The 21787-nt window shown below is 46.6% G+C and overlaps 1 pseudogene across 1 annotated transcript; it reads left to right on the top strand.

The window, feature by feature from the left end:
• The first annotated feature begins 16174 nt into the window (after positions 1–16174).
• On the top strand, positions 16175–18278 carry LOC144119350 (uncharacterized; annotated as a pseudogene). The gene is made up of 3 exons (XR_013312339.1): positions 16175–16611; positions 16680–16877; positions 17367–18278. The product of XR_013312339.1 is annotated as an uncharacterized LOC144119350 (transcript).
• Positions 18279–21787: the final 3509 nt, after the last annotated feature.

The raw sequence follows: 21787 nt of genomic DNA, 5'->3' as shown, positions 1-21787 counted from the left end.
CACGTGCGTAGAGGCTTCACGTCCGTAGAGCTCTTACGGGTGACCGGTGCTCATACGCAGAACGCAAAGGGTATGCGCGAGTCTCACGTACGTACGTGAGATTCGGATTTTTACGTTGCGGACTTTGCGTTGCTTGCGTACGTAGCGTTGACAAACATGACGGCGCCCTGCCCGCCGCCTCACAGCGATAAAAGCGTCGTCGCTAATCCCTCGAGGCGATATGGTGTTCTAAACTGCTGTATTCGCCTTCGATTTGCCCATTCTTACCCTCGCATAAGGTTTCAAGCGACAAATAGCTTTGGTTTTTCAGACAGAAGGGCGACTTTTCAGCTGTTAAACCTGACGAAGTAGCGTTGGTCGTCGTCATAGCAACGGTCTCGCGAGATCTCGAACTGAGAGACCCCCAAACCAGCCAAACGTAGCCAAACCGCCAAACACGAGGACAGACCGAATGGCTTGGCTTAAAGACTTGTTTTGGATGATTTAGGCTACAACCAGTGTCTGTGTTTCTTAGTAGATGGCGCTAGGAGTAACGCGCGGTGTGCGTCGCGTACTGGTAACTATAAGGGTTTCAAACGACCTGCGTGCAGGCTACGTAGACTTCTCAGGTTTGCGTACGTGAACCCTCGACGTACGTGAAACTAAAACTCTCTAATGAGCCGCTGGACTTGGTGAGCACGTAGAGCAAGGTTTTGCGCATAACCTTCGCAGCCAATCAGCGACGAGGTTGGGGAGAGAAGGAGGAACGCCCCTCCCTCTAAACTCTGAACTATTCCCAACAAGCCTTTATCCCGAGCTTGCCATTTGTAGAAAACCGTTGTGCCCTCGATTCCCTCAGCCTGCTTGCCATCTTCGTGCCGGGAATTTTTCTGTCTTGCTGAATTTTCGTGCAAAGCTGCAAAAATCCTTTGCTACAGCTTTTTTCAAACTACTTGCTGTCGTACCGCGGTTAGGATGGCGCGTCTTCTCGGCCTCTGCAGCTCTCCTTTCTTCCGCCGCTTGCTTCGAAGTGCATTTAGTGACCGTTACTCTTTTAATGGTAATTGCAACTGGTAACTAAGATAAATATCTGCACTATAGTCGAATGCTACTCAAGGACGCAGCGGCAAATGCAGTCGTCCAAAAGACGCAATAGAGTCTACCGATTATCATGATGTCGCGGTTAACCCCGTTTTACGTAGGAATCAGAAATTCAGCGGCCATGTCATGTTTGGGATTAGCCGCGATGTCACGAGAACTGGTCAACGGCACTGGCAGGACAGCGTCCTTTAAGAGGCATTTGCCTCTGCGTTTCTGAGCTGCATCTAGCTTTAGGCATCTATTTTTATAGCGCTAAAAATATCATTTAAAACTCTATTGTGGCTATATATTTAAGAGGTGCAAAAGGTATTTCGAAAAGATTTTAAGCAACATCGACCCTTTTCTTTCTTATTCTTATCAACAATGGCCACTTCTCGCAATTTTTCACACTCAGCAATTCTGGACAAAAACATTTTTGAGCGGAAAACCGTTTATGAACGCAATTTTTCCCTATAATGGAAGATTTCATTAGAAAGATCAGTATGTACGCAGATCACCTGACGGCGCAGTCTTGTGTTTTTTTTTTTCTATGAACGATTTCTCAGTTGTCAGAAGTATTCCACATTGGTTTTCTATGGGGCACTTAAATGTTCGATCCGATTGATGGAAACACTTTAAACGAAAGATATTGCTACATGTCAGCAGGATGGACCATTGCGTTCAATAATTATCTTAACAAATGTCTTACAATTTTCCAATTTTCAAAATTTTTGCCCGAGAATGCTGGATATGTTCCACCAGGTGGCAACAAGCAACTGAAAAAAAAAAACTTACGGATCTAGTATGTAAACATTTTCTCTGGCTGTCGTAGGAGGAAGCGACAAATACTGGGTAAAAGTTATAGCGTAAAGCCATGTTTGTTCTAGTTCGATTATTTACATTATCACCTCCCTTTACTACTGCGTAGCTTTTTCAGCGATGTTTGCGATTTTTCTTTCCTGCGAAATTATAGGTGGCAAAAACGTTTTTTGCACTCCTTCAGACAGAGCAATTTTCGTGTAATTGCCCAGAGAAGAATCAAATTCCACAAAATATTACGCTTTGTCTCTTCGCGTATGCAAACTTGCAACTTTGCGAAATTGCCGGAGAGGTTTTCCACGTATTGTGATGCATGATTTTTCTTATCAAATGCGCCGTTTCTCTTAAATTTGAGGCCTATTCCTTTAACTCGACACATTTGTCCATTGCATATAAAATTTTCGTTATGATAAAAATATTTAACGAGCGTAATTATCGTCCATATCCTCATACAAACGCGTTTTATCGACTCATGTCCTGGAGACTTCAAAACACGGCAAAATAGCAATCGAAAAAAATAAAGTTATGGTTAACGGGTCTGCTTGCTTTCCTACCTTTTAGTTTTGTATTACATTAATACAAGTCATTGTAGAAGCAGAAGTGGAAGCGCGTGCATTAGTGGAGGCAGGAGTTGCTTGCATCTGGTAAGCGCACTGGGACCACTCAGGGACCGCCGCATTTTTTCGGCTCTGCTTCGCTGCTTCTCCTTCGCGTTGCACGTAACAATATCTGTTATTTGTTTTGTGCACAACAGTTGACAGCCGCGCGGTGCGGACGCAAGATTGCACGTGGCGAGTGGGACCGGAGGGACTGACGACAGTGGGACCGAAGTGTAAATGTCAAGTACATGAGTCTTCTCTTCTGATGTTTTAATAGGTGTATTTAGTTGCAGGATATTCAGGTCAGGCGAATGCTGTAGAGAGAAGGATTAGCTTATTGTTCTAGCAACAATTTGTGCAGGCAGTTGGCATTTTAAGCACTTATTTCTGTATCGTTCAATTAAAAAAAGAGAAAAAATATCGTGACCAAAAGTAAGATAATTCTTTTCCATGTTGCCGGCTTTTGGCGTAAAAAGAGTTTATCTGATACATATTTGCGCCCGGTGTTTGAACCTGCGGACATTTTGATTATTTTTGTGGCATTAATAATCAAGTGGTGATAAGATGGTCAAGCAAAAGAAGGTTAGGCAGAGGGACTCTGAGTGGTTGGTTGACTTAGAGGAAACGTAATTTGGATCGGTAGAGGACGCAGAAGGCGCTGATTTCATGTGCAGATGCTGTGCATAAGTGCACGGCTGCACAAGTTTGACGAAAGAAACGCCACATAGCATCGTCATCAGCAAATGCCCCGGAAGAACAGATCGAGATGGAGATGCAGGAAACCGGAAACTCTGGGAAAGGTTGGCAGAAATGAAGGCGTAACTGGCTACCACAGCCATTGTAGATGACAATGGCGGACACACCAGCGCAGGCCACAAGGATGGGATCTGTGCTGGCGCTGGCAGCGAAGAGAAGGAAGTAGCTCAAGAATGCTTGAACAGGATCAGCTATTTCCCTGTGGTACCTATGAAGTCAGGAAGCGATGGAGGGAAGGGGGAGAATGTAAATCCAGGAAACGAGGTCACGCTCAGAGCAAGCCTGCAAAACAGGGCAAAATTACCTGAGTGATAACAGCAAGCAGACACCGGAATTTAGGAGAAGGAGAAAGCAGCCATGGTGCTTATCGCCGGTGACTCTAACATGAGCGGGTGCGCAGGAGCTATCACAGAGCCAGTAAAGGATGTGGCGGTATCAGAGGCAGTTTCCGACGGTGGACAGTGAAACGCCATGCTAAAGGTGGATTTACACTGGCGAGTCGCAGAAGTCGGGCGACAGGTTTAAAACTATTCGTTACGCTTCATCCCTACTCTCCTATGCTTCGCGAACTAACTGACCGAAATCGGTCCCGCGGTGTTTTCGACTCCAGTAATGCGGCGAGTTGAGTGAGTTGGTACATACTTGAATAAAAACAGCGCAGGAACAGGGACACGAAAGAAGAAGACGGGACAAGTGCTTGTCCCGTCGTCTTCTTTCTTGTTCCTGTTCCTGCGCTGTTCTTGTTCAAGTTTTCGACTCGCCAGTGGGTATCCACCATAAGAAAGATGAAAAGCAAACTGACAAAGAATGTGGCGAAGGCGAAGTGTCTCTGCTAAGGTGGCTGCGCATCGCTCAAGTGAAAAATCTCGCCATCCGAGTAAATATGTTCCTTATATCAAGAGAATTGACTTCACACCGTCTGAGGAAGCTCCCGGAGCTCATGCGCCGTCTGGCTGGGTGGCAGTCAGCATATGTCCTTCAGTAATCCCGGCAGCTGGTCTGCGCTCCCAGGCTATGCCTAGAGCCACCGGTGACGCGGTGACTTTGCCGGCGTCGTTCACGACGGCTTCAGCCACACCCCTTTTGACAACTGAGCCTGGGTCCCAGCTCCTGGTTCCTGCTCCCGGTCCATCAGCGGCAGCGCACATCCCGCCTTCTCCAAATGCATCTAAGCCCGTGAGCGATCTGCCCTCTGGGCGGAACTCGGCAATGCCTGCCCAGCCTCCGCTGCTGGATGGGACTTCAACCATGCAGCGTGAGGAGGAGAGCTCTCCAATGGACCTGTCTTCAGCACCTCCATCCGTGCCACCGGCTTCCCGCAGTTCTCGAAAGCGCCCATCAGGGGACACTGAACAGGATTCGTCTTCTGCCAACTGCAGCTCACAAGGCAAGCGTTCCTGTCCAGCGTATGCCCCCCCGGTGGTTGTGCCGACATCGGGATCGGTATCGTATAAAGTGACCATTAAAGCTCTGGCAGCCAAAGCCTGACAGACATTACGAACAGGATTCTTCATGCGAACCTGGACTCGTGTCTTAGGAGCAAAGGTTTTTCGTGGCTTCACGGCTAGAACGAAATCTAATACCATCGCTGTGTGGCTAACCACTTTGGCTGCTGTCGAGCGTCTGCAAACGCTCAAGTGCATATCGATTACAAGCGAGATCTCGGTGCCGGTCCAGGTGCACCTAGCAGAAGGTTCGCACCTGTTCCCTGTGTACGTCCTGTTAGCGCACGCTGTTTAATTAAGATGAGGCTCGGCCACAAGGCACACCGTCTTACAGGTGCGGATTTTGCAAGACTCACAGCCACGAGATCACCTCTCGAACTTGCCCCACAAAACAGAAAGCAACTGAAAAGTTTCGGCGTGGGATCCGTTAGCAAGTGCCTCCGAATGAAAACAGAGCCCCGATACAGACATCCAACTGGTTTGCGGCTCTCCAGTGGGATAAAGACGACTGGCCGGAGCATACTGAGCCCACTCCAAATGCAGCCCCTGCCCAACATTCGTACAGTGATAAAGTGCGCAAGGATTGCCGTCGCCTTCAAACTACACAAAACCACAGCATGCTGGAACCTCTGCTTGAGGATATGGCAGCAGCTGACGACCAAATTGCCCGCCTTTTAGCCGAGGTCTCTAAGCTACGGCAACGCCGTGAACTGCTTGCTCGCCGTAGACAACCAGCGGAATCCCACTCAACTCCAGTCAACGATGCAGCGCCTTCGACTACGTCCGGCCCTCATGCGTTTTTCGCAGACTCTTCCAGGTCTTCTGCAGCACTGCAGGATAATTAAACAACATCCCTCCTCCGTTTTATGATAAACCAGTTATCTAACCTGACATCAGTTCTATTACAACGCTTGGAAGCCTAATCGAAAGTGGCGAGTACACATTGCTGTGGTGTGCTCCAATGGAACTGCAGAAGCCTTTCCACAAAGCTGGGAGAGCTCAGATCTCGACTTCACATGAACAAGCTCCTGGTATGGGCCCTGCTACTGCAGGAGACCAATGCCTAGCCATCCATTCCGGGCTTTAATGGATACATGTCTCCTTCAATGAACAACCATCGTGTGCACACTGCTGCCGCTCCGGGAAAGGCGGCGGTGTAGGATGATGCGCGTTTACCTCAAGTTCGCCTCTCTCTAGAAAACTGGTGCGCCTCATATCAAGAGGTAGTCGCAGTGGCTGTGAAGCTTCCCAAGACAACTGTTGTGGTCGTGTCATACTATGCAAGGCCCGCCGGTGGAGCTCCCTCTCGCATTAATCTGGGGTGGTTATTAACTCTTCGACGACAACACCCAGGGTGGCCTATTTTAGTTGTTGGTGACTTTAACGCCCCTCATCAGGACTGGGGGTACCTCACTTCAATCCTCCGTGGTCGGCGTGTGCGGGACGCATTCGCGGATGCGCTGTTAGTTTTACTCAACCATCCAGATTCAGCAACGCGGACAGTGCGCCATGCTTGCCGTCCAACATATGCTCCGTACCTTACGTGGTGGTCAGGACCCGGCACTCCCTCGTGGCGCCTGGAGCTAGACTGCTGGGGTAGTGACCACCATCCTATCATCATCGGTCTCCATCCATCAAGGGCCCGCTGATTACGCCGTAGGTGTTCTGTGGTCAATTGGGACATGTTTCGCACCAACGTCGAATATCTCTCTCTGCAATCGTCTACACTACTTGCGGACTGCATACAAACTGCGCTGAATAAGGCTACTGCTCTCACCTGGACGGACGTGAATCGCCCGGCGCCGAATGTGGGTCTGCTTAAAATGTGGGCTGCTCGCCGACAAGCGGAGGTGGCAGCTTCCCGAGACCCAACTTCTGCGCAAGCACGGACAACGATGAATTACCTCACTGCTAAGGCTCGCAGATATGAACGCGATCTTTCGCGACGGCAGTGGCATGCGTGGTGTGAGCAATTCTCGACAAAGTCATCGAATGCTGCTCTCTGGCGAACGTTCCGTGCCATGGAACATGGTTCCCGTCGTTCTGCCGCTGCGGCCACAGCATGTTTTGCAGCTAACTTAGCTGTGGATGATTTCGACAGAGCGGCAGCGCGGAAGTTTTTTCTCAAGTATGATGTGTTGACTCTAACGGTCATAGGAGCCCAATGGCTGTCATTCTAGCATATGTCGATAAGCTCCCATCTACAGCCGAAGCCGAGGGAATTTCAAGCCCATTTTCAATGCCCGAGTTGCTTGCAGCAATAGACGACGTCCGTAGGAAGACTGCGCTCGGTCCTGACTCCATTCCGTACGAGGTTTACAAGAACTTAAGTTCCGCTGTACTGCCTCAATTCTTCGCCACCATTAACAAGGTATGGATAGAAGGCGTCGTACCAGAAACTTGGAAATCGGCTATTGTGATCCCCATACCAGAGCCGGGCAAGCCGCCGACAGACCTCGGAAATTTCCGGCCTATATCGCTTACGCCAACACTATGCAAGCTTACCGAAAAAATGCTTGCCACACGACTGTCGTGGTGGCTTGAGCACCATGGTCTCTACAACCCCGCCCAAATTGGCTTTCGTACGTCCATAGGTACAGAAGATGGACTGGCTGTCTTGGCGTCAGCAGTTCTGGCCTCAACTTGCAGCCACAATGTACGTACTGTACTAGCCATGGACGTTGAAAAGGCGTACGATAATATCAGTCATGCTGCCATCCTGGAATCGCTTGACATGCTGCATTTACCCGTTAGAGTGTGCAATTCTGTTAAATCCTTCCTTGAAGGACGACACTTTGCCATACGCCTCAGTGGTGAGGCCGTCGGATCATTTGTGCCTCTTCGCGGCGTTCCCCAGGGATCGGTGTTATCGCCAACATTATTTAATATAGCTTTTATCCCCCTTACTTGGAGCTTACATGATGTCTCTGAGATTAAGTTCTTATTGTATGTTGATGACATAACGGTGTGGAGCACTCACAACGACCTGATGACTCAAGCAGCAGCCCTACAATCAGCCATAGATATTACGTCGACTTATGCTTCTTCAATTGGTCTTCAGCTTTCAGTGAGCAAAACCACGTTCGTGTCAGTAGCCAACCGCTGGAGGTGCCGTAAATTCGTTGCAACACAAATTCATCTCCATCTATCCAAAACTCCAATTCAAGAAAGCTCGATCGTAAAGATCTTGGGCTTGACAATACGCGAGTCAGGAACAGGTACTGCTTGGCTTTTTCGGGCTAAAAAGCAAGCAAATCAGGCGTTGGGTCTGATTAGACGCATTGCACCTAAAACAGGCGGAGCCTGCTCTCATGTTGCACGATAATTGGTGCGAGCGGTTTGCAACCGCGCCTCGTTTACCAAGCCCAATTTCAGCATTTGACGAGGGCTCAATGGGATCGCCTAGAAGCTGTTAATCGAGAGGCAATGAGGGTCATCACTTGCCTTCCCCGCATTACCCGATCGTGGCGCTCCAAGAACATGCGAAGCTGAATACACTAGGTTACCCCAACCTAGTCTTGGCCTCGAGTCCTCACTCTGGATGACACCACCCTCCTTTGAACAAGAAAGGAACACCTCCGGCGCCGCACACGTGCTCTAATCCCTCCGTGTGCGGTAACCCTCCCCCGCGGTCTTACCCGTGCAGAGGAGGTTGCGCTTCGGAGGCTACGGGTCAGGGTTGCCCTAACTGAAGCTGTGACACGCAAGTGGCCGCATTTCAAAGATTTATATCCCCGCCCCGTGTGTCCAGTCTGCAAGATCAGAGACTGTGAGGCGGATACCCACCCCCTGTTGTGGGTTTACCCGGCGCTGAAGAAGACGAGAATTCGGCACCTGGCGGCGGTGGGTCTCTCACCGGAAAATCCGGATTCTTATATTGTCTTGGCACAGGGTCCATATTATTGTTCACTACTTGATTTCATTAGATCAGCCCACTTTGTTTCATTTATTGAACCATCTTCCTCATCTCTCATTTCATAACCTTTATGCTCTGAGGCCATAAACATCGTTTGAAAAAAAGGATTCGGCAGGGTGTAATCTGGGAGTGGAAGTACGAAAGCACGAACTGATGGGCGAGTTTGTTATGTATAGCGTACGTGAAGCAGCACAAGGCTTAGCAACAGAGCAGAGGAAATGAGGAAACGGACACAACGCCGCGCTGAACTAACAACTGACACTTATTTGGCACGCTATGCGCATATATACATTTTAGCACCAAAATACAAAAACACCACAAAGAGCACACTAATGTGCCCGGATCCCAGCAAGACAACACAAGCTGAGATGTGCAATTCCGGAAGCGAAATTCGTTTTGTGATAAACATACCGATGAGGCACTTACAAAATAATCACCGTGCTTCTTGATAATTTTGGCCTCGATTACTTCACGAGATTGTTTTACGACACAGGGATCCGGGCGCATGAGTGTGCTCTTTGGGGTGTTTTCTATTTCGGTGCCAAAGTGTATATATACGCACAGAATGCCAAATAAATGTCACTTGTTTGTTAAGCGGTGTTGTGTCCGTTTCCTCCATTTCTCTGCTGTCTTCTTAGGCCTTGGGGCCTGCGCTGCTTCAAGTATATCAATTTGGGAATGGTAGTGGTGGGACTGAATGGTGTCCTCAACAGTGACGCCGCACACGTCGTGGAATGATTATTACGGCAAGTTGACGATATAAGGCAGAAGAAGAACGGCAGATTGGGCTAGTTGGTTTTGCATAGTTAAACCTAAAACAGCGCTTCGGACATAGGACAGAGAAGAAAGGACACACACTGCGCTGACTTTCAATTGGATTTTAATAGGAAGATCATGCTTTAATAGGGAGATCAAGCAAAACATCAAGCTTGCACGCATGCGCATGGTCAAACAAATACAGGCACATGCACTTTTCACATCTAAAAATTGTCTCGTAGACGCACGTCTGAATATTTCCGTAGTTCACCCCTGGTTAACAAGCCCGTTTCTATAAATAGCACGGTAGGTGCAGTCTGTCATGTGCACAGAACCAAGAATGCACCAAGGTCGGCGGAAGGGGGGGGGGGAGGGGGGGGACAATGCGTGCGTTCGGGCACACTCGCGATCGCACCTGCCTTTAAATGTACGTACTAGAAATGTATTTCCTTTTCCTGTGCTACGGTGCCGAAAAAGCTGTGCGTTAACTAAACCGGTCTTACACTGATAAAAAAAATACCATACGATGTGAAAGGCAACTCGGAAGAATAAATTTTAACGCTCTCTCCTTTGAAAGAAAAAAAATCCATTTAAAGCGTTTTTTTACTTATATTGGCGAGCAGAGAAGAAATATAGACTGTGGTGAAAATTGTAAATTAAAAAAAAAACCTGTGGCTCCAACTTCCGCTGAGAAGGTGGTCGGACAGCGAAGTTGTCAAACGACACTCAATTACTCATTGCGACGTCACTTGAAAATTCATACACGTGGCTCTACAAAGAGTGAAATCAGAGACAAGTGAAATGTACTTATATTGCCTTTTATTGCTTGACAACGACATACACGACTGCTTTATGATCAGTATGCTATACACTGAGATTTTCAGTTCTAACTGTAGAGAAATTCTTTGCTAAGGTTAAATCATTGCATGAACCATAAATGGTGATTGGTTAAGCTGTACTGGTGGAACACATGAGTGCGAACCCTCCATCGTGAATTGGATGAACCACTTGTTTTGCGATTTTGATATATCCACATTAAAGTCCCCGACAATTAGGACGGTTTAGAACTAGCCCCCTTTAAATTGGGCAACTTATCAGCGTGGTGCTTGCGTCGTTTCGCAGAGTTCTCTGCTTCACGTCTCTCCTCGTCGTCTCGGCGGGCTTGTCGCTTGCCCTCGGCTTCTCTGGCGGCATATACTGGGTCCTGCATAGCCTGACGCTCACACCTGGCGCCTTGTGTGTGAAAGTGTGGTGACATCATTACGGGATTTCTATGCTGTTAGGTACCTTTTCACTCGGAGTAGCTTACGCAACCGTAATATTTACCGTGAAGCACACGCGGGGAGAAGGAAACTGGTTCGCATTGTTTGCCGGTGCCGTTATCATGCATTATGCGGTTTGCACTTTCCACGAGGGCTTCGAATGACGTAAGCCCCTTTCGAAGTAGCTGCAAACCTAATGTTTACCGGAACGTGTCGCACGGTGTTCCCATTGTTCACACGCGCATTATAATCCGTCATTTAGTTTTAGTGCTTGTTTTATGTTTTTTTTTCTTATTGAAAACGAGTAGTGAGCTATGTGCTGTATGCCTGATTTCAAAGGAGATATGTTGTTTGCATGCAATTTGTAGCCTGGTGTTGTTTTTTTTTTGCTTACGACAACGACACGAAAATATTCTTGGACGGTAGAGGAATACAGCTTCGCTGTAAAATGAATTTCCACCAGGAATGAAAACTTGTGCTGCGTAAAAACGTTTAAGAAGGCGGGAAATTAAAGAAACGTTAAATGTAAATATCTTCGCATGATTTAAGCATGATCCTGGATGGTTTTTTTAGCGCTGGTTGCTATAAGGAACGATTCCCTGGTGAAGAACCTGTTCTGATGAAGACGGCCGTTTAGCGATTGAATGTCAGCCTCAAAGCAGTCTTACACAAAAGGGTGTGATTCGCTTGAACAGCGTGCTTGTAGAATGCGTTATATACTTTGATAGCACAGTGCCTTCACCACGATTTGTCCTTTGAGTAAAGCGGAGAAAAATGTAAACCAGATGGAAATGAAAACTGCTTTAATAAAGGAAATGGTGCATAGCGTATAGACGTATACCTGTTTACCGGATGCTGGTTGCGCACGCGCTCTGGCCCCGCATGGCTCTGCCCCCGCCACTGCGCGTGCGCCGCCGGGGTCCGGTAAACCGCTATAGATGTATGCTTGTAAGCGTGCTCTACGCTATGAGAAAAATGTATATTGTCACAGTCAGTCACGCCTTTTTGATGATCGCAGAAGTTAAGCAGCTCTGCTTTCATTCAGTGCTTTGTGCTCCAAACACCGAAAGAAAAGATAAATGCTGAGCGCCCTGTCTAGCGCAGAAAACAGAAGGCGTTGAACACGGTGGGCGCAATTCACTGAAAGCGGCAAAGGAAGGCAAGGGCGCTGTCCAGCTGAGAAAGGCTGCTGACGGCGGAGGCTCCTCAAACCGCGAGAGCAGCAAGGGCGGTATGCGCGCTGCCCACTTCGAAGAACAGAAGCGGGCGAGAACGGGGACACGTTCAGCAGCGAGTAAACAAGTACAGATGCCAGATTACAGCTATCAACAGCTGTGAGCCATCCAGAGATGCGCTAAGCCATCACCAGCAAAGAATTTCGTGCTGTGACCTACTGTGGACGACGAGGGCGAATTAAGAATTACGACTTCCTCTCATATCCTTATCCCGCGCACATTACGTTGCTCTCTTTCGCCCCCACCCTCAACGATTTTTCTATGTCGACCTCTATGTCAGCCTCATCTTACAGCGTGGGACTGGTTGCAAATGATGGAATTCAGCTCCGGTCGACCGTAGTCCAACACACATCCACAGACAACGCTCTCTCTGGCGCTTCAAATGCTTTTACTCCTGGGGTCTATACGCTTTACTGCTGTCGTATCCTCCACAACGGCCGAAAGTGTTGCTATTGAGGCAGCTTTACGGAAGTTAGGGTTATGTCCGGCTCAACCTGTTGTCATCCTATCTGATTCATAATCTGCCCTTCAGAGGTTAGAGCGCGGTTTCCCTACTGATGTCTTGTCTATAAGCTCTCTACTCTTGGTGCAGAATCTGCACAGCAGAGGCTTTAGTATATTTCCAACGGGTGCCCTCTCACATAGGACTCAGAGGCAATGAGGTGGCAGTCTCGCCCATAAAGCTCTGTCAAGGAATCCATCGAAAAAAGTACCTAAAGATGGAAAAAGCCTCTTCAGAAAAACGGTGCTCGATCATTTTAGTACCCTGTGGAGTTCTCCCCACAAGCCATGTGTGACCAAGGGACTGAGAAGAACCCAGACCACTCTACTACATCTAATTCTCGCGGGCTCTGCTCGTACTCATGCCTGGATGCATAAGACGGGCATGGCATTGTCTCCGCTTTGTTCTGGTGTCTGTGGGGATATAGAACATTATATTATGTACTGCCCAGTGTATAATGAGGAAAGGTATGTAATGTTCGCTTCCTTCAAGAAGACAGGAGCCTTTCAGAGTACAGTCAGAGTCCTTCAATGGTTTTTCTGGTCACGAAACTCCCCCGTCACGCAATGGGAGAGGTTCATATACCGCCCACGCCTGCCGCGCCGCGGCGCCACTGGGCACTGAAGGGCATCGTTCGGCGAGCCAGACGGCGAGCTCGCACTGTCGCGACCGGTCGGGAAGCGTTGCCGCTAGTAATTTGAGTGCGAATTTCGACGTCTGCTATTGTGTTGTGCGTTGACATCATGTAACTCGTGTGCGTGGCACCATGCCGAACACTTGTTGCGTACCAGGATGCCGTTCCGGCTACAAAGGCGTTCGCTTTCCTGCTGACAAAGAGCTGTCGGGAAAATAAAAGCGTGCAATACCTCGGGAAGAAGCTGGTAACTTCAGTTTTGATTCTAAATATGCGCGTGTTTGCGAAAAGCACTTTCACGCTGCGGAGATCATTCGGGTCGAGGAATTTGCTGTGAACGGCGACGCGGTATCATTGCAGCGGGGGAGGCCGGCGCTGCGCCCTGACGCTCTTCCAAGGATTTTTGAAGGTCTTCCAGGATATTTGACAAAGTCCAAACAACGTAGGCGGTCGCCAGTAGCTCGGAAACAGGTGAAACGACGTCGCGAGTCATCATGTTACAGCCTGCCGACTCAAGATGCCGCCGAAGCGTGCTCGTCTGCGACTGATCCTGCACCCGCGGGTGACGACATTGACGGTAAGAATTGCTTGTAGGCTTATTTTCTGTTTGCTTATTGTCTCGGCAGATCAGTGGCTTCCTGTCACGAGTTCGAGAGGATTAGTTTTAAGCAGTATTTTAATCCTTTTGCAGTGGTAGCACTGACGACGACCGACAGCGGTCGGGACCGCACCTCGGACGCGGCCTGCCAAACAGATCAAGTCGTCGGCTGTGTAACTTGTTTTGAAGTACAATCATTGAAGCGCCAGCTACGTGCCGCAAAGCAAAAGCTTGAGCACTGCCAGAAAAAGGTGGCGACTTTGAAAGTGGAGGTTAAAAAGCTCCAGAGGCTTCACCAGAGCGTTGGGAATCTCTCGGAAAGCGGAAAGCTGGTATTTCATCAGAGCGTGATGAAGGCAAATGCAAAGTCTTCGAGAGCTGTGCGGTAAGTGTCAAATGCGCACCGTGCGTAAAATATTGAAGGAGTCTCCTGCTTTTTACTAGTTTTTGTTACTATTTGGTCATGGAAAAAATAATATGCGTAATCTGTATTATTTCAATCTGAAACCTGCCAGATTTCAGTCGAGCTAGGGAAATGTATCTTCTTTCAATGTGAAATGGCATCTTTTGTATTGATAACTGCGTTCATCATTTACCACAACAGTGAATGTCATCAGAACATACATGCACTCTGGTAAATAACTGATGGTGTAGACTGAGGCACTTGTTTGTATTCACGTGTCCACATCATGTTAGCCTCTTTTTTATCCTATGTAGTATGTACTTCCGAATACATGAAGAATGCTTTTTGTAGCTAAAGAAAATAATGGATTCTTGGCGACATATTTGCAAAATTAAGGAATGCTGACAAGTCTCCTGTGTACTGTGGTTTCCTTCTCTAGATTGCCAGCCCAAAATGGCTTGTGTGCATGAGCTGGTATATGTTAGAACCATGCTTTCAAAACCCTCAATGTAGCTAACAGACGTGATACATTAAAGACTTTGGTGCTTTGCGGTCAGTTCTATGATGCACAGATCAAACATATGTGCTACAATTCCTTCAAGGCGTGCACTGAAGCATTGTGGAGTTTAATTGGCATGTTTGCCCGTCACTTATCTGGTTGCCTTTATGTGATATTGCATTGTGTATTGCACTGGGCAAAATTTATAGGTGTCTGAGTTCACAGCATGCCTATTAATGCGAAATAATTTTGTAGATTTTCTGTGTAAGGCTGAAAATTCTCTACTTTGATTTTGGTGGTGGGCCCCTGCTTATTATAGTGGCTTGTAAAGGGCACATATCGTGGCATACGCATGTGTTTGGCCTCTCTGCTTATCTCCTTAATGCATTTGCATCTTGCATGTACATGCATTTGATTGTATGATCATGAATGCAAAACACACTGCAACCTTTCCCCACCAGGTATAAGAAGGAATGGCTTTATGACTGCCTGCTGTTGAAAATTAAGTCAACTGCTGCCTATACTTTCCTTTATGAAAACGACTTTCTACCTTTGCCCAACCCACGCACCCTCTACTCATATATGAAGAACTTAAAGGCAGACTTCGGGTTTGATGCTAGCTTGTTCACTCTGCTGAAAGAGAAACTGCAAGAAGTCCCCGAGAGATAACGACGAGGTTTGACGTTGTTTTTCATATTTGATGCTCTGCATGTGCCTTACTCAAGTAGGCTTCTATAAAAACATTTTGCTTTGCAGGTGTACTCATGTTCGACGAGATGAGTGTGCGAAAGAACCAACATGTTAGAGAATCTGACATGAAAGTCGTGGGGAAAGTGAACTTTGGGGAGCACACCCGGCCAGGGGACCAAGAAAAAGATGCTTACCATGTGTTGGTGTTTCTGTTTCGACCTTTTCTTGGTGGATGGTCCCAAACAGTTGGAACATTCTGTGCGTCTAGTGCTTCTCCTGGCTCTGTCATTGCAAAACTACTACTGGAGTGCATATTACACCTGTCGAATTCTGGTGCTGTTGTTGATGCAGTGACATGTGACAACTCAACAAGCAACCGATCTGCCTTGAGGTCCCTGGGTAATTATCAGACATCACATTAATTTCACTTGTATGACAGCTTGTTGAATACTACTGTGAAACTGGATTCCATCATAAAACTTGTGTGCTTCTTGTAGGCATAAATGGTGGAATGGAACACCCGTCAACATCATTTCAGCACCCTTGTGACTCGTCAAAGGATATACACTGCATCATTGATCCACCCCACATAATAAAGTGCATCAGAAATAATTTGCAGAAAGTTGGAAAGTTTCTGGTATGGGAAACATTATTATTTACGCCATATCGACAAGCACAGAATATTTTTTCACCAGGAACTCTTTTCTCACTCCATAGCTACCGCAAGGACAAGAAGTATACCATTATTATTATAAGGAACTCTTGGAGTACGAGGAGCAACAGGCTGGACTCCGTGCTGTCGCAAAGCTCACAAAAGCCCATGTACACCCAAATGCCTTCCAGAAAATGGGTGTGAAACTTGCGGTTCAGGTGAAACCTTCTTCATGCACATTTTTATGGATGAATATATCTAATTACTGTTTGTCTCTGAACAATGCTGGACATGTAACCTGGATGAGTTTTTTTCTTTCCAGCTGTTCAGTGCTTCCAGTGCCACAGCTATGGAATTTTACAGCAACCATGATGCCTGCAAAAAGCTGCATGGGTCTACAGCGACATCAGATTTCACCAGGAGAATGAACAGCCTTTTTGACGCTTTGAATTCTCGAAGGCCAGAGCACGTCCAGTACAATGAAGCTGAACACATTGCTGTAAGATATACATATGCCAATCTTTTGTGGAGAATAGTTCTCGTGTTTTATTATTGAGCTTACACATGTTTATCTTCCAGATTTTGAAAGAGAATGTCGCATGGCTTGATAGCTGCTGCAAGTACATAGAAGAGCTTCCAAAACAGAGGCAGGTGTGTTTTCTCAGCAAGCCCACACGTGAGGCTCTTCGAATAACCCTTATAAGCACTCTTTCACTTGTTGAGAACCTCCTGTCATCTGGGTTTCGCTATGTATTGGTTGGAAAATTTGGTCAAGACCCGTTGGAGGTAAATATGATAGTTACCTTACTTTTGTTTTGAGCAATATCAGTAATAACGAAATATTTCTATTCCAGAGATTCTTCGGCATAGTGAGACATGTTGCTGGTGATGGAGGGCAGCCAACAGTCCAGCAGTTTTTGTTCATTTATAGAATGCTTTCAGTAAACAACTTAGTCCAGCCACCAAAGCGAGCATCGGTCAGTGGAGATAGACCGCAACTGCTTCTCAAACTGCAAGACCTCTTCAATAAACAGCGCTCTACTACTAACCATGTGAGCAGTGCTATATTTAAACACTTCACATTAATATTGAACATGCAGTTTTCGGGCTATTACTGCACTGTTGAGCACAATGATGTTGTAGCTCTGTTGTGGGCATTGAAATCAGCTGGACACTGGCAGTCTTATAAATACAGCTATTTAAAATTTTCACTTCGTCGAGTTTGTATTTGTCGTGCTTGTAGAACAGGGTTTTTCTGTTCTTTGCTATGAATGAGATATAATATATTCTCATGCTATTAGGCTCTGAGGGCCTTCATAGTGTGTCATGCAGTCCAGTACCTAATTTGTGGATGTAGATAGCTGCATTACTGATGGAAGTGTAACTGAAATAAAATTGTTATTGAGCGCAAGGGCAATCCACAAAAGTACTAATTTTGCTAACCAAAATTAGTACCGTTTTGGAAGAATGGTAGTAATTATTTCTTTGGCCTTTTCTTTAACCAGCACTCCATCATGAAAAACTTGCAATGTAAATTTCAGGTTGACTCTCTGGCTGTTCTTCTGGATGACATCCTTTTGGAGCCTGGTGACTTCACATCTGAAGCCGCAGCTTCCCATCACCAGAACACCCCAAAAGAGGGTATACTTGATTACCTCGCAGGTTACATCACGAAAAAATTCTCAACACTCAGCTGCTCGAGTTGCGTAGAAACACTGAAAGCTGCCCAACAGAACCCTTCTGGACTGATACTTGTAAGGTCAAAGGGATATCTGCAAGTTCCCTCAAACCAGCTAATCTCCCTGCTCAAAATTGTGGAAGACCACATCGAATCATTTACAGTGGACAGAATTGCTTGCGGTAACGTGTACATGAACATTATTGAGAAGGTTCTGCTTGACAGCCGTACTGCCTCAGCTGCTGTTGGGTGTACATCTCACTTTGTGAGTACGACAGCAGAAGTCGTTCATTTCTTTCTGAGGACACGCTTGCATTTTTTCACTAGAGAAAAGAATAAGCAGATGCGGGCAACTGGGCGTGCCATATGTCCAGCAGGTGGTGGAAGAAAGCTGGCGTCGTAAATGCAACACTGAAAGAAGCCACATCACAATCGCCAACTGAATTGCATTTTCTGCCAATGAAGACCTTTTTCATTGACTTCCAGTTAACCTTGTCCTGTGCCTGCTGGGGCCCACACTATGGCAGTCTAGATAATAAGCCCATCTCTTCATCTGACTGAAGCACTCTGCTAAAATTTTATTGTTATCTACTCTGTTGTAAGACACGGGTTGTCTGCTCTCTCTATTACATGTTCATTTGCTCCTCTTGACTTATCCTTGATTCCACTGTTTGTGACTGCTGTGTGTGTGATCTTCATTTTTGCTGTGTGCATCATCATCCCCTATGTTCTTTGGCAAACGCACAAGAGTATGTAGAAATTTGCCCATGCCTTGCTGCCGATGCAAGCTGCTGTATCTGTTTATTGTTCACCACAGCTCGATGTATAGGTATCGCACATGCGCCTGTATGCATAAGCGCTGAGTACTTTGTCCAATGCTGCTTGGGCCACTAAAAGGCGGCTGGCAGTATTGTAAAATAAACATCAGGTTGTGTTTGTTTTTCAGTTCATGCAGCTCCTTGTTTTGTCTTGTAATTACCACTATCATTTTAATTTCCACTGCTATTTTAAATGTTCCTAATCTACTAATTGAAATGTTCTTAATCTTATCCTAACACTTGTTAGCCTCCAAGTTTCCATGTCATAAGTTGGTGCTAGCACCAACTGTCCACTTCCTTTTGGGGAAGGAGTTCTAATGGAGACTACCGGCTAATCATCCTGCAGCTCATTCTTGTTTGGCTAGTTTTATTGTCATGGTCAGGTATCCCTGTCACTATATTGACCTCAATAAAAGCATTGCCAGTAGTGTCCTTCAATGCTCTGGCATCGTGAATCTTTTTTCTATGCCAGTATATTGAACATTACTCTCATCTCTATATTAATTGTACTACTATTTTTTTATTTAATTTCATCTTTTATAATATTTACACTGTTACTCAAGACATTCTATTTTTTCTCTGCCTGCATACACGGGTCGAGTCACCTGGCAGTTTTGATGATTGCTTTATTGTGCTTTGTACTTATGAGGTCTACAAGACTATCGCTTCCCTGCATTGCCACCTCCTGTTGCAATAGTTACTAAATCTCACTGATTTATTGCTACATATGTGTGCTTTCGCTCCCTGTGAAGCTCATGTCTTCAATATTTTATCGTGTAGTTAGCAAAAATTTTGTTCTACTCTATGCAGGAATATGCATCATTGATGTTCAAAAAGTACTTTCTGAAAAGTATTTGTGCGCTGTTTGCTGTAAACGTTGAAGAATGCTTGATGACAGCTGTGTAATCATATTTTCCTCTCTTTACATATTAAACATGGCTGTCTGTTAACACCGACTTGCTATTGCTTTTTCATTAGTTATTCATATTTAGTTTTCTTATGCCTACTGTGTATAGGTCCATATTTTTGCAGATTGGATGCGATGGTGCAAAAATATGTAGATACCTTTTGTAATTCTTTATAGCTTTATGATGATGTGAGCATTATAAATAAAATTTAGTTTGTGAACTGCATTATAAGGAGCATTAAAAATAGGCTGGGTCAATGGTAAATTGGCACCTAGGAATTTGCAAACTAATTAGGCCAATGCGCCTACTGTGGCAATCACATAGAATTTTGGGGTGGGAGAACTACCTACAGTTCCTCTTAGCATCGAAGAAAAATTAAATTCGGACACACAGACCAGAGATATGGCTCACAACTGATGAGCCGCTGACCGTATGCATGAGGTGTATGGCAGTTAGTAACACAGATACCTGCTAATAACAATGCAGTTACAGCAGCTTAAAAAGGAGCCTAAGTTACAGAAGATGGGGCACGAATGAATACACAACTGAACAAATGCAGACGAGTTAAATGTAAGTTTGGGGTATGAGACATCAGAGTAATAACAGAGACCTTCAATGGTAATAACTACAGAACTAGGGACAACAATAAGGACTTAGAAGGCGTTAGCTCGCAAAACAATTGAAGGAGAGGTATGTAAGGAAAAAAAACAGAGGTCAATATAGAGGGGAAGCGGGTGCTTAGCTGCTGGGATGGCGATCTCCTATTCGAAGGAGGGTAGGGCTGCAGGTAGGTCCAGAAAGGTGAAATTTTGGGCGAGTTGCTAAGTGTTCATCATTTTTGCGCACAGCGAAACAAGAACGGGACAAGAGACGAAAGACTACCACAGACGAGCGCTTGTCTGTGGTAGTCTTTCGTCCTGTGTCCCGTTCTCGCTGCGCTGGGAGCAAAAAAAAAAATGTCTGCAGGTAGGTCGTTGCGGGGCTGATTCAGTGTCGAGGACGTTGGGACCAGAGCCTGGCGTTGGCTCCTCGCGGGGGGGTTTGGTGTAACGAGGGTTAACATGGTAGGTTCTGATCGGTGTCGCGGTCGCGAGCCGATCACATGCTTGCCTGATGCACGCTCCCATCCGCACGCATCGAGTAGCCCGAACGCTCTGTCCGGCCCTGCGCTTCCACTGCCGGCTACATATACGCGTCTTGAAAGCGGGATTCACGCTTGAGCTGTCAGACCACAGTTAGGAGGTGTTTAACGAGGACTACGGTCATGTTTCAGGTCGTATTTCGCTAACTGCAAGCTAGCGGTTACGCGTTTCAAGATTTGAGGTCGAAAACAACGATGCGAAAGCAGCAGACAAGCAACTGTCCTCGTAGCGCGTATCGCCTCCTTCTGGCAACATCGTCAGCGTTATATCTCGTCTACAAGGCCTTAGTGCGCCGCATCACGTTCAAAAATGTATAAGGGGCCGTTCAGAATAAACAAGAAGCTGCGCAGTTGTACACAAATCGTCTGCTTCAAAGAAGTATCTGTACGTCGTTGCGTCATTTCCTTCCCTGCGCCTTTCTGATGGAAGGTCGTCATATTGTTGTTAGACTAGATTGGAAGGAAAACTAAACCGACTGTCGCTGAAATTTTCGACTAATTGGGTGCAAATACCTCCCGTGATGCAAAGCCGGCTGGACCGGGCAGGCGGCTCCGCGGCGGCTCGGTGCCCTTCAGTGCCCAACGGCGCCTCTAGCGGCCAGTGCTGACCCTATATGAAACTGAGGCGGAAGTTTCGTGACCAGAAAAAAAGCATTGAAGGACTCTGGTACAGTTCAGGACATTGTCTACCCAAGTGGAAACCAGACGTGCAGAAGGGAGGCTGCACGTGTTTTTTTAACATTTCTGCAGGACACTGATCTTGTGTCTAAATGGTGGCAGCAGGAACAGACTATGGTCTACTGTGGTTGAATGTGTGCGTAGATGGTGTCTTCCGGAGTGGACTATGTTATACTGTGAATGAATGTGTGCATGGATGGTGGCACTGCAATGGACAATGTTCTATTGTAACTGAATATGTACATAGATGGTGACTTTGGAGTGGACTATGTTCTGCTCTGAGCTAATGTGTGTATATAAGGTGACTGCGGAAGTGAAATACACAGTATAATAAGTGACTGTGCGCATAGCTGGGCACATCCTACAGGTTTTTGGTCATTATTAACATATAGGTGACGCTACGGTGGAGCAACTGCCGGCAGAATAAGCAAGGCTTATCCCACCTGTAGCATACAACTCAACTCAACTCAACTCAACAGCAAGGCGACAGCATTCATTGGTACGTCGATCGCCTAACGCGCAATTACCCACTTCAGGTTAGTGTAAGCACCACAGAGGTGGCTAACACGGTAGGCTACTGGTGTCTTCTCGGAGCCGTTAGCCGTGGTATGTGGCGGGTATCTACTGGCTGCCGGCGGTATTGCAACCCAGGTCGGTCTTTGTGTTGTGAGAGTTCGGACTCTCCTTCCTTGCTCCGCGGAGGAGCGGAGTGAGGGGGAAAGAAGTGGGGCGCGCCTAT

Source organism: Amblyomma americanum, chromosome 2 (assembly GCF_052857255.1).
Source record: "Amblyomma americanum isolate KBUSLIRL-KWMA chromosome 2, ASM5285725v1, whole genome shotgun sequence".
NCBI classification, from domain to species: Eukaryota; Metazoa; Arthropoda; class Arachnida; order Ixodida; family Ixodidae; genus Amblyomma; species Amblyomma americanum.
This window is presented reverse-complemented; position numbering and strand designations above follow the sequence as displayed.